The sequence below is a fragment of the Pleurodeles waltl genome, chromosome 10 (assembly GCF_031143425.1).
Source record: "Pleurodeles waltl isolate 20211129_DDA chromosome 10, aPleWal1.hap1.20221129, whole genome shotgun sequence".
Classification (NCBI taxonomy): Eukaryota; Metazoa; Chordata; class Amphibia; order Caudata; family Salamandridae; genus Pleurodeles; species Pleurodeles waltl.
The window spans coordinates 233,378,558-233,393,065 of NC_090449.1; the positions used below are offsets into that span (position 1 = coordinate 233,378,558).

At 41.7% G+C, this 14,508-nt stretch overlaps 1 protein-coding gene across 4 annotated transcripts in view; it reads left to right on the plus strand.

The window, feature by feature from the left end:
* The window catches only part of IQCK (IQ motif containing K), a 515,691-nt gene that overhangs the window by 103,568 nt on the left and 397,615 nt on the right, over positions 1 to 14,508 (plus strand). The window lies entirely within an intron of this gene.

Here is a 14,508-nt window from a genome sequence, read left to right on the forward strand (position 1 = left end):
GCATAATTATTAGGCAACTTCCTTTCCTTTGGCAAAATGGGTCAAAAGAAGGACTTGACAGGCTCAGAAAAGTAAAAAATAGTGAGATATCTTGCAGAGGGATGCAGCACTCTTAAAATTGCAAAGCTTCTGAAGCGTGATCATCGAACAATCAAGCGTTTCATTCAAAATAGTCAACAGGGTCGCAAGAAGCGTGTGGAAAAACCAAGGCGCAAAATAACTGCCCATGAACTGAGAAAAGTCAAGCGTGCAGCTGCCACGATGCCACTTGCCACCAGTTTGGCCATATTTCAGAGCTGCAACATCACTGGAGTGGCCAAAAGCACAAGGTGTGCAATACTCAGAGACATGGCCAAGGTAAGAAAGGCTGAAAGACGACCACCACTGAACAAGACACACAAGCTGAAACGTCAAGACTGGGCCAAGAAATATCTCAAGACTGATTTTTCTAAGGTTTTATGGACTGATGAAATGAGAGTGAGTCTTGATGGGCCAGATGGATGGGCCCGTGGCTGGATTGGTAAAGGGCAGAGAGCTCCAGTCCGACTCAGACGCCAGCAAGGTGGAGGTGGAGTACTGGTTTGAGCTGGTATCATCAAAGATGAGCTTGTGGGGCCTTTTCGGGTTGAGGATGGAGTCAAGCTCAACTCCCAGTCCTACTGCCAGTTCCTGGAAGACACCTTCTTCAAGCAGTGGTACAGGAAGAAGTCTGCATCCTTCAAGAAAAACATGATTTTCATGCAGGACAATGCTCCATCACACGCGTCCAAGTACTCCACAGCGTGGCTGGCAAGAAAGGGTATAAAAGAAGGAAACCTAATGACATGGCCTCCTTGTTCACCTGATCTGAACCCCATTGAAAACCTGTGGTCCATCATCAAATGTGAGATTTACAAGGAGGGAAAACAGTACACCTCTCTGAACAGTGTCTGGGAGGCTGTGGTTGCTGCTGCACGCAATGTTGATGGTGAACAGATCAAAACACTGACAGAATCCATGGATGGCAGGCTTTTGAGTGTCCTTGCAAAGAAAGGTGGCTATATTGGTCACTGATTTGTTTTTGTTTTGTTTTTGAATGTCAGAAATGTATATTTGTGAATGTTGAGATGTTATATTGGTTTCACTGGTAATAATGAATAATTGAAATGGGTATATATTTTTTTTTGTTAAGTTGCCTAATAATTATGCACAGTAATAGCCACCTGCACACACAGATATCCCCCTAACATAGCTAAAACTAAAAACAAACTAAAAACTACTTCCAAAAATATTCAGCTTTGATATTAATGAGTTTTTTGGGTTCATTGAGAACATGGTTGTTGTTCAATAATAAAATTAATCCTCAAAAATACAACTTGCCTAATAATTCTGCACTCCCTGTATATATATATATATATATATATATAATTTTTTTGCGCCAAGGCACTGAGAGATTATGTGGCCTAACAACATAGTTTTAGATGAATTGTACCAAAAAACACACATAAACACATTCTTTACTACAGTGCAATGGCCAAATTCGGGTTTATTACTGCAGTACAACAACATTTACATTAGAAAAACTACTGTTCACTGCCTCACAGATTGCATGTAACACGTACTTTACAGAGAGAGAGGTAGTTGTGGTAACAACTGTTTTACACAGGAAAAGGTGGGCACCTCTCATGAGTTATGGCCTTGCCTCACACTCAACAATGGAAATAAATTGCATTATACAGTCTGCGCATCAGCATGTATGATTGATAGATAGATAGATAGATAGATAGATAGATAGATAGATAGATAGACAGATAGATAGTAACCATGTACTATAGTCAAAAATTGACATCAAGGGCTTCTGTTGACATAATACTTTTTTAGTCCAAAGCCCAAGTGATTTTTGAATGCCAACAGAAGCACAGGATGCCAATATAGCCAATATAGGACCATATTATATGTTAGCTGATGTGTATTTTTTTTATTTTTGTATCCTAAGTTTCAGGGTTGTTTGCTTTAAAAAGCTGTTTTCTTCAAAGTGTGGCTAAGATGGACACTAATTGGAATTCAAATGTTCAGTTTTAACTTTTGTGAATAAATTGTTGTTAAATCAATGGGCAATAGGGATTGCCAGTGGATTTATGCGATTTTGTGGCAGCAGACTGCAACACATAATTGCAACACATAATTATGGACTGACGAAGTTTGTCACATAATTTGTCACACATTTTTCAGAGTTCGCAAAAATGTTCTTTTTAGCTCAGATGGATGAAAAAAACACTCCCAGAAAACGCGCAGTAAAATTTGCCATTTAAGTGATTTATGGACTGCCATGATGATGAAACCGTATTTCACAGCAAACCATTAAATTATCTATCTATCTATCTATCTATCTATCTATCTATCTATCTATCTATCTATCTAACATTTTTTAAAACTTGTTTTTGTCTCCTACACGTGAATTCACTACACGTATAGAAAATACAACCCATTTGCTACCTTCACGTACACATCTTTGGGACTGAGGGACTAGAACAACTAACCACACCCCATATTTGCTCCTTTTGGTGCAATTCAGCAACAGTCTTAAACTCACCTTTTGACAATCTTCATACCACCTTAGACTGAATGCTTTCTTTCCCTTATCTCACCCCCACTCTGATGTTATGTTTCTTATTCATTTGTGGGCATTTTTGTCGTGTACATGTATGTATGTGCACGTCTCTATCCTCACATGTTAGCCTGGTATCCTCTTGCAATATACAGCATCCTGTTTCCCACTGGGTCTAGGTTTGCACTTCGTAAATCCAGAAATAAAAAAGTAAATGTAGGCGTATCATATTAGTCACTCCTTTCCTTGCCACAATATGTAGAAATTAGTTTGTTAATTACATCACTTGTCTGAGGAATCGGAGCTATAATTACCTTTCTTTTTTGTTATGTTAATTTTTTAGGGTCGAGCGTTCGTCGCATGCGCTCGCGCATGCGTATCGCAGCGAGACGCTTTAGGTATTAGAAAAGGGCTCGGAGCCCTGTCAACGTCACGTCAGTGTTTTTCATAGGTTTGTGGGCTTGTCTATTAAAATCTGCTTGCTTTCATTAGTCGAAGGCATGCATACGTCATGCCTTTTCCGGTGGCTAGCCCTCCTCGAGCGCATAGAGCAAGTACAGAAAACATGGGAGGCTCGCTGTTTTCTGTCCGGCTCGTGGACTACTTTGTCTCTATTTTCCTAGCACGATTTCGCTTGGCAAAAGTCGAGCGCTTTACACAGTTAATCGCACTTTTTCAGGTTACGTACATAAATGCACTTTTGCCGATAGGTGAAAAGTCGGGTTAGGAGTTCACAACGCTATGAGCTCTAACATGAGCAAACGCGAGACCCGTTGCATTGCAAATGCTTGTTACTTTATGTTCCCACTCCAATTTCGACTTAAACATATGTTACAAATATTACTACCATCCTGCTTAAAAGTAAACATTGTAGGAGTGGGTGGAAACTGCATACGTAGCACATCAAAGTGACAGTCTGATGTTCATTCCCTAAATAGTATGTAGTCCTATATAGTCACGTAAAGTGCACCTACGTCATTCCAAGTCCTCACATGAAAATATCCCATTGTATGAATGTGTTTTAGGATTATTTTATAAATAAGTAGATACATTGGCTTGGAAGCGGCTAATCCTATCGATAAATTAATGAAAGCATGGTTTCCAGATTCCGGTTGCAATAATAGTTTCTTTGCACAAAATTATGTTTGTGCATACGGAAAACGAATTAACCGTTGGCCTCCGTTCGCAAACTGCCTTCCGAATGTTGTACTAGAGGGCAACTGCTGACTTGTGATTCATTTACAGCAAGGCCAGTGTCAGTGCCAAATGTGCAGGCTAGAACAGAGGCTAGTCTGTCCAGCTGGACTACCATTGGGCTCTTTTTCATTGACGACGGAGTACATCTGACTTCTTTTTAACAAAGGAGTTCTTGTTTGGGATGACAGCAAACTGTTTACCCAGTTGTTTAATTCTGGACAGATCCATTTTGCTGCTTTTCCAGTTTTATTTACAGGCATGTTGTACATTTCACTGCTCTTGAAAGGTGGGCGTCGAGCTCAACATTCAGCAGCCTATTAGCATAGGCGCTTTGGAGTAGGTAAGGCAGCAATCCTGTAGTACTCTTTTACATACTCTTACACGCCCTTTGAATGGGTACCAAACGATCTGAAATTGGAGCACTCAGGGATTATTCAACTGCAAAAGTACATGTAGCACGGACTGCACCTTCTTTGCACTTTTATTAATAGGTAGTTGGACATTTCCGGGCCGTTTCACAAAGGCATGTACAAGTGCGTAAAAGAGTACTGCAGTAGTACTAATTTCCCTCTTCATAGGAAACAGTCATTACAGGGCAGTCATTACCACACGACATTACTGTGCATGCCTTCACCATGAATATACCTTTACCGCGCATGCCTTTACAATGAATTTTGTCTAAAGGCATGAATGGTAAAGGCATATGCGTGGTAAAGGTTTTAAAGGTAAGTGTTACTTTTTTTATTTTGTAAAGCCATGAATGGTAAAGGTATATGCATGGTAAAGGATTAACAGGTAAGTAGAGGTAAGTATTAAGTGTTTTAACTGTTTTTATATATATATATATATATATATATATATATATATATATATATATATATATATACTTTCTTAAAAAAAATAATTACAAGGATGCAATAGTTAGGTTCTGAATTTACTCGGACAAAACCATAGATATTGAGCAGTTATATTTTGAGTTATTTCAAGTAACTATAACTCGTGGCCTAAGGTAACTATGAGTCGCGCCCCCACCATGCACAGTTTTCTCTTCAATATTTTGACTTCTAATGTTTCATTGAAATTTTTATTGATGTTATACAAGTTGGCATGAGTGCTGTAATATCTGGGGTAATTAGCAGTGCATGATGAGGGCATGAGTTATAGTTACCTTAGGCTGTGAGTTATAGTTACTTGAAATAACTATAACTGCTGAATTCCTCTGGTTTTGTGTGAGTAAATTCAGAACCTAACTATACTGTCCCTGTAACCTTTGTGTTGTTTAAGTGAATTTCTAAGGTTTTTCTAAATTATATTTCCTAACTATAATGTCCCTGTAACCTTTGTATTTTTCACTGAATTTCTATGGTTTTGTTAATGGTAAGGGCATTTTTAGCTTTTAGGTTGGGTATGGGTTTTTGGGTGGTAAGGGAGTTTAGGGAGGGTATGGATTTTAGGGTGGTAAGGGTGTTGTAGGTTTTAGGGTGGGTATGGGTTTGTGGGTAGTAAAGGCATTTTTAGTTTTTGGAGTGGATTAGGGTTTTTGGGTGGTAAAGGTATTTTTAGATTTATTGTGTGTATAGGCTTTTGGGTGGTAGGGGCATATTAAAGTTTTAGGGTGGGTATCACTTTTTGGGTGGTAAGGGGGTTAAGGGAGGATATGGGTTTTAGGGTGGTATGGGTGTTTTAGGTTTTAGGGTGGGTATGGGTTTTTGGTTGGTAAAGGCATTTTTAAGTTTTAGGGCGGATATAGCTTTTTGGGTGGTAAGGCATTATTTGTTTTAGGTTGGGTATGGTTTTTTGAGTGGTAAGGGGGTTTAGGGTGGGTATAGGTTTTAGGGTGGGTATGCGTTTACTGGTGGTAATGGCATTTTTAGGTTTTGGGGTGGGTATGGATTTTTAGGTGGAAAGGGCATTTTTAGGTTTTAGGGTGGGTTTGGGTGGTAAGGGGTGTTTAGGGTTGGTATGAGGTTTATTAGGGTCGTAAGGCCATTTTTAGGGTTGGTAGGGTTTTTGAGTGGCAAGATATATATATGTGTGTGTGTGTGTATGTTATGCTTGCCACTTTACTTTTTACCACGCATATGCCTTTACTAACCATGTCTTTTTGCCAAAATGTAGTGGTAGAGGCATGTGTTGTAAAAGCATAGACGTGGTAAAAACTTTCGTTGTAAATGCATATGTGGTAATGACACATGCGTTGTAGTGACCGCAATGTAAAGACATGCTTGGTAGTTGCATGTGTGATCCTGTCATACAAACCCTATTCATAAATGCTTTTGTGAATTGACTTTGTGCTTTTTAAATGCAAGTGTTTTCTCATTTAGTTGGGTTGCAAGCAACTAATGGACTGTTTTTTGAATACGTTCCTTTAAACTATGGAGTCCTGTTTTGAAAAAAAATCACAATCTATGTGACTCTCTAGCTTCTCCCATAGCATCTGTGGCTTGGGTATACCTTTGATACTTTTAAGTTTGCACTTTAATTTAATAATAGTAGTGGAGAGACTAAAAAAACTTGTGTCAAATAGTGTCATTTCGATTTAGGACAAATAGGGGATCAGCAGGAACTCTTTGGCGTTTGGAGATTCATTTCTTGGGGGGAACAATACGAAGGCTAATGCAATAACCAAAGCATGAGATAGCCATAATGTGTATTAAGACCGATGTCTTAAGAAGTGAATGAGTGATAACATTCCTCTTACCCAGTGGCGACGGGTGTCATTTTAAAGTGGTGGGGTGTGAAAGTTGGGTATGACTTTACTTTTATGTAGCAAGCAAGCTTAATGGACAAGTGTGTGTTCCAGGGTGAGTCCTCCTCAGAAGAAAAAATTGAAAAAAGATTAGGAAATGGTGCATTTTAAAGCAAATAAATTTTGTGATAAAGCAAGGCTTATAAAGCAGTGGGAACACATGGTCTGAAATATTAGATGCATTTAAAACTGCCCCATATCTTACTGCATTAATATGTTCAACAGTTACTGTAATGTGCAAATTGTTCAGTGCAACAACTTCAACCCCTTAAAGTGCTTGGCCAGTGTCTTGCACTGCATGCGGCATCAACTTTGGAAAGAAATACTCTAACCAGGCTTCAGAAGGCACTCACAGTCTTTCCTTTTGTCTTGTAAATATTTTGACATCTGTGTTCCCCCCATTTCCACAGAATTTCAACTGCAACTGGATTACATGACCATTGTTCTGTGTGTTCCACAGAGAGGTCAGCCCACTGACAGTCACTTTGCTTTTGCTTCAGCCTCATAGTCAGAGCTCTCAATCAAAGCCCTTACTAAACACCTGGCATGGCTCAAAGTATGCACTATGCAGGGGTAATAAGATGCACGGAAAAAATACAGAAACACATGATAAAACAGCTGCCACTGATGGGGGAATGCAAGATTAAGTAAAATATGAAATAAGGGAGGAACTAAATCACTTACATGCATTGTCTTCAAGTTTTTAACATTCATAGTTCGTAACTCAGTTGACGTTTTTTGCATTAATGTTAAAGGCATGAAGATAGGGCCAGTTTTATCGACATATAGCAAATAACTGTCTTTACTATAAGCACATATGTCACCCTTTGAGCTTGACTCATATATTTGGATCAACTTTGAAGGGATTGGTGTTCAGTCCTTCTTCTGGAGGTATTTCACAATACAGGAAAAAACTAAAGCCCGCATTACATATAGGAATTCCACTCCACACAACTAGTAATCAGGGCTATTGCATGTGTAGTTATATGTTTAAACCCAGCACAGCGGGGGAGCCAATACTACAATATTCACTGCATTCTGGAAAAGTCACCCCATAATGCTTTGCAAGCATTCTTTTTCAAAACATATTTGCCCATAACTCACCCTGTGGTGGTCCTAGGACAATGGTACTACCACCAAAACATTCAGCATTGCACACTTTTCTGTTTAGGTTGTCTATGGGTCCCCACACTAAGTTAGTTGGGACCCCAAAATAATAACCCCTTCTGCCATTAATTCCCTTTTCAAGCTGTCTTATGGCTGGAACTTTTGTTTTACAGCTGGGAGTAGTTTGTGTTTCTAAGGGCTTTAGTATTGCAGTAGGCTTCTTAGGCCTGAAAATGTGTACGGCACTATGCTCTCTAGGTATTAAGTATATGATTTCACTACATTACTTTGTACCATTCTATTTTCATGTGTATATTTCTTCTAGGGGCTAATCGTAGGGCTGTTCTGAGCATTACAGTCAACATACTACAATATTTGCTGCACTTGGTCATCCCGTAATGCTCTGCAGGGCATTATTTTACAAAACATTTTTGCTGAAAACTCAACCTGTGGTGGTCCTAGGACAATGGGACCACTGTCAAAACATTCACCACAACCTGCTCTTTCTGTCAAGATCATCTCTGGGTCCCCACAGTAGGTTAGTGGGGACCCCACAATAATATCTCCTCCCTCCATTCAGTGTCTTTTTAACCTCTTTCATGGTTGGAACTTTTGTTTTACAGCTGTGAGCAGTTTGTGTTTTAAAGGTCTTATTTGTGGTATCATTTCAGTAGGCCTGCTAGTCCTAAAAATGTGTTAGCACTATGCCCTCAGGGGGTACATACATGCACATGTGTCTAACAAATGCTATTTTCATTGCAGTGTCCTCTAGGGGCTGTTCTGAGCATTGGAATCTAATGCCAAACATTTATTTATGATAAAGATTTTTATTAGGTTTATATGATAATTGTATATATTTTATGAATCCCTCCTTATTGCATTTATGACCATGATTCAGGCCAACTTAACATCCTTATTACACTATGACTGTTTGAACACTTTTGATATGTTTGGGTTACCCTTCTAGTTTATTTCTCTTGTTACTCCTCTGTGGCTGTCTTGTTTTGGGAATTGTGTTAGCCAGCCATTAACTCTGATGGTGGGGTGTTGACAGTGGTATTCTATTGGAATTATCAATGCAAATGTAAATTAGGATGCTAAATGGCAACATTTTCAGTTTTTGGCTGCTGATAGAGGAAGACGGTAAAAGGAAGTGCTTTCGTTATTTGCAGGGCCACTAGAAATATGTGGCAGGAAAAGACCGCATTGTGAGGCAGGGTTGACAAGTTTATGTAGCAAGAAAAGTCCAGTTATGAATTTACAAAGCCAATAGCTCTAACTCAAGCAAATGCCAGACCAATTGCATTGTAAATGCATGTTTATTTTTAGTTTTCACCTGCACTCTCCTTCCTCCTGCACCACTGTGTTTCTTTTGAATTATGCTTCACTACTAACTACAAGCTCATCTTTGAGGAAAAATGCCATTAAGACCGCCCTCTCTGAGGTCCCTGAAATGGCACCATAAACCAGCTACACCATGGTGCTATGAGTACTTGGGATGTTACTGCAATGGTTGCATCCTTGCCACGCAAAAGGAGTTTTTTTCCATGGACTCCAAGTGACTTCTCACCTAAACCAAACTCTTGTTATCATCTGCAAGCTACTAAATAAACCTGTAATGTATGTAGACACAGCAGTACGTCTATAGACTTCCATCCGCAAACTGGCAACATGCATAGAAGTTGCTCTGCAGACAACGCAACGCAAAAAAGAAAAAAATACACACTGACCTACAGGCATACTTGAGGAGATAAAAAGCACACATGCATTGATTCCAGTACCTAAATAGCACTCAAGAACACACAAACGCAAGCAAATAGGACACATTCAGCAAACAGCACACAGCCACGTAGAAAACACATTCAACTGTGCATACGTGAATGTTGGGTGGATGGATGCCTAAGTGGAAGGATGTATAGATAGATTCATGGTTGAATATCTGTTTCAGCATACATGAGAAACTGACAGAGTAGATATGAAAACTTATTTTAGGGGTTTATAATGTTGGCCGTTTTACCCGTTTTTCAGCTTTTGCTAGATTGTCCTTGTCTCTTATGATCCTAGCTTGCCATGTGCTGTTTATCTGAAGTAACACAGTTTTGGTAAACTGTGTCCAGATCAAGTACAACTGCAAGCCCAATACGTTTTGCCTATACAACATCAATTGGCGTTTTCAATTCTTTCTTCATATGTTGCATGGTAGTTGACCTGCTGTGTAAGATGGCTTAATGTAAAAAAAAAAAGCACTGTGGCGTAGCCCGCATTGACCACAAAATAGAGTTTAGTTTTTTTTTTTTTTTTTTTTTTAAACTTTAAGCCATGTCGCACAGCAGCTCAACTTCTGTGCAACAAGTAAAACAACATTGACAAACCCAATAGATTCTGCATAGGCGAAACCTATTGGCTTTGCCAATGCTTGTTGTAGATATAGGTCGAGTAAGTGGTTTGCCCACAATCACAAGCTGTTTGAGCCGACGCCGCGACTTGAACCTGGTTCGCCAGTCACCAGCTCTGTCCGTAATGGGACATGCTGTTCTCTACACCACCACCTCTTCCTGTGCCTCCTCTCTCCCATGTCCACATCACCCCTCCCCCAACAACCCAAGGACACCCATTGCGCCCCTCTCCTCCCCCGTACACCTCACTTTCTAGTATTCCCACCAGCCCATTCTCCCCTGCTGCCTTCTACACCTTTGTTATAGTGGTTGTTGGATGCCAGAGAGAGTAGAGTTTTCAATTTTAGATATGCACTTTCTGGCATAAGACACCCTCCTGTTCCTGTGCTGCTGGATACTCTGCTGGGTCACAGACTTTGACTTATTAGAGCCCGAGCAGTGACATACCAAGGACCGAGAGTTGTTGTCGTGACAGGCGCATGCTCTACCTGCTGCAAAAATGCCACAAATGGTGGGGTTTGAGATCGCAAATGTAGCTTTTTATAATGCAAAGTTTGCCATCCAAAGCTCCAAGGTCCTTGAGGAGGCAGCTCTTTGACACTTGTTATCATGAGCAAAAACATAATTCTTTATTGTTCTGCTCATGCCTGTCTGATGTGTCAGACTACTGGGGGCCTCCGGGTGATCACTAATGCCCAATGCCACAAAGAGATCTAATTAACCCATGGCGCATGGTGCACTTGGATCCTAGCGTGTTAAGTAATTCTTACCAAATTTTTTGTAGCGCTGATTTTATGGCCCAGTGGGGTCTTGAGCCTGACTGAAAGTCGCTGAGAAAGCTGTCTGGTTCCAATGGAGAGGAAGACTGGAGGAAAACCTGATGTATCTATCTATATAATGTTTAATGTTTGCATTTTCTTTACTTTTCTAATGTTTGCATTTGTGAAAGCCATAACCGAAATAGCTGTAATTATGCTACAGGTTTTCTCCCTCCAGATTAGTACTTAATCAAGAACTATAGATAGAAGGTAGGACTTAGGAAGAGTTGCCCACTTTTAAAATTCTCTGCTGAGTATCTGGCAGGACTATTTGCATGTCTTTCTGCTAACCCTGTCTAGGTTGTAGTCTGTGGAAGGGCTATAAGACCTACTGTCTAATCTCTCCATTATGCAGTGTCCGTAAGGCTATAGCAGATGGCTGTGGGAGACAAGGGTGATCAACCAGTTGTCACCATAGGCCTGTGGACAACTTTAGCAACATATAGATGCTAAAATTGAGAGGATCATTTGAAGGATGTCAAGATGTTTTGTATATCACCCTCAGAAGCTGCTCTGAAATCAGATGGTAGAACAGGAAGGTGATGTGGGAGATTCTCCACTGACAAGAGCGAAAACGAACAGATGCATTTTCGTAGCGCTTCCATTTTATCAATGAAGAAGGATGGAAGCTTCTCAGAAAGATCACTTGTGGCCCGAGAAGGCTTGCTATTGTGTTAGGGGGCTACCGTTTCCTTTTAGTTATGAAACATGCATTGAAAAATGTTAAAGCTGCCTGATCTGCAGGCCTAGTAGCTTACACCTTTCTCTCAACTTAAAAGTAATACAATGTACCCTTAAATTGAATGCACTATTTTTAAACAGTCAAAGTAGGGCGACTGAATGAAATGGACTGCCATAAAAATATTTGCGGACAACACTGCCTATGTTCTCAAAACAATAGTGTCAATGGGGGGGGTGGTAGAGAAATCTAATTTTACTCTATTTTATGAACAAATGGTCACTTCAGCCTGTGCTTCCTAACAAGTCCCCAGAACGAGTCCCCAGAAGAAAAGATCCGAGTGGTTTGGGTGTCTCCCCAGTCAGGAAGGTTCTAACTACACTGACAGTCTGGTATAATAATAAGCCAGATGTCTAAAACATGGCTTTATCTGTGATGCTGCCACAGCGAGACATGACTGAGCTGAGGCCAGGCAGGGTTCAGCAAAGACCATGCAAATAAGTCTGCATGTCTTGGCCATAGTTTCTCCACCCGGTATGTGACTCTCTGATTCACTTGAAGGGGGCAACTTGAATATTCTTTATTAGTGAGGTCATGAGATAACTAAGCAACCAAGAACATAACACCCATTCACACCCGAACAACCAGTTTAAAGCTTTAGACCAATTGTTTCAGTTGAAGTGAACCAGGACTGCAAGTGCCACAATGCATTTTGTTGACTGTATGACACAGACTTGAAGATGCTGTTTACGATGACAGTCATTCAATAAACGAGTTTATTAGCATTGCTGGGGTTCTTGGCGTTATAAATGATTTTAGAAAGAGACAACTGTAAAACTGTAAGGAACTCAACCCACTTCACAGTGTGTAGGCTGCTGTAGATGGATTGATCTGCCACTACACTATCATGTTACCCATCTTGGGTATTCATCTAACTTATCGGTGTATTCAGTGAGTTGTAGTCTTCATTTGCTTCCATCAGGTAAATGAAACACTAAAATAATTTTAAAGTGGAGCCCATAACTCGGTACATCTGATAGAGACTTCTAGTTGCAGATTTCTTACCTTAGAATTTCCCCAGGCATCAGACTGGATCCGAAGATTTTTCTTCAAGCTGTACCCTTGCGCGCGGTCAGGTGGCATCAGTCTACTCCGCGTCCGTTGTTGTGGTCGTGGTCGCGTGATGACATCGGGGTCATATATAGGCGCCGCCTAGGCACAGTGACGCCAGTTATTTTCTTTCCGCAACACGCGCTGATCCGGAGACAGCTACCCTAGTGTTTTTTTTTTTTTACTGAATTCAACACTTTTGCTGACTTTTTTGGTGACTTTTGGTGCGTCGAGGATGTACCCAAAGACTGTTTTCAATCCTTGCAAAGTCTGTCACCGCATATGTCGGTGACGAGTCTGCATCGGTTCTGTTGTGGTGTTTGGAGCGCAACCACGACCCAATGTCATGCTCCGAGTGCCGGGCCATGCACCCAAAGGCATTGAGGGAGCGGTCCCTAAAGCTTATGGCGGCCCGGCGCTCGACTCCCTATCGCTCCTGGTCTCGCTCGAGAGGAAGGTCTTGAGACCGTTCGCAGAGTCACCACCACTCGTCATTCTGAAAGTCTTCGGGTCACTCAGGTAAGAAGAAGAAGACGAAGTCGAAGAAGGTATTCTTCAACTTCATTGCGTCGCTCGGCTGATGCGACGCGGGAGGAGCGTCGACACTCCAAGCCTCCGTCCGTGGAGCCTATTTCTAGGCCCGCTCCGCACCTCCCCGAGTTTCTGGGAGCTGGAGCTACCCCTGCCCAATTAAAATAATTTTATGAGGCCATGCGCCTTATATTTGGGCAGTCCGATCCTGCTGCTGCACCTTTGGGGCCTGGTGGTTCAGATTGGGGCCTTCGGATTCCGCACCGGTGGACTCGACCACCAAGGGACCCTTCGAATCCGCTACTGGATCCATGCCGACGTCAGTCGTACCATCACGACCTTTCCCGGTGCCGGCTACGTCGTTGACGCTCCCGACGTGGGTTGTGCCTGTAGGAAAGTACCATCTTGCCTGGCATGTTACCCCCATTTTCACTAGATGTATGTTTGTTTTTGCCCATGTGTCACTGGGATCCTCTAGGCAGGACCCCAGTGCTCATAATATATGCCCTGTATGTGTTCGCAGTTTGGTGCCTAACTGTATCACTGAGGCTCTGCTAACCAGAACCTCAGTGTTTATGCTCTCTCTGCTTTCTAAAATTGTCACTGCAGGCTAGTGACTAATTTTACCAATTCTCATTGGCACACTGGAACACCCATATAATTCCCTTGTATATGGTGCCTAGGTACCCAGGGTATTGGGGTTCTAGGAGATCCCTATGGGCTGCAGCATTTCTTTTGCCACCCAAAGGGAGCTCAGACAATTCTTACACAGGACTGCCACTGCAGCCTGAGTGAAATAACATCCACGTTATTTCACAGCCATTTTTCACTGCACATAAGTAACTTATAAGTCACCTATATGTCTAACCCTCACTTGGTGAAGGTTAGGTGCCAAGTTACTTAGTGTGTGGGCACCCTGGCACTAGCCAAGGTGCCCCCACATTGTTCAGGGCAAATTCCCCGAACTTTGTGAGTGCGGGGACACCATTACACGCGTGCACTACACATAGGTCACCACCTATGTGTAGCGTCACAATGGTAACTCCGAACATGGCAATGTAACATGTCTCAGATAATGGAATTGTCCCCCCAATACCATTCTGGTATTGGGGGGACAATTCCATGATCCCCCGGGACTCTAGCACAGAACCCGGGTACTGCCAAACTGCCTTTCCAGGGTTTCCACTGCAGCTGCTGCTGCTGCCAACCCCTCAGACAGGTTTCTGCCCCCCTGGGGTTTGGGCAGGCGAATCCCAGGAAGGCAGAACAAAGGATTTCCTCTGGGAGAGGGTGTTACACCCTCTCCCTTTGGAAATAGATGTGAAGGGCTGGGG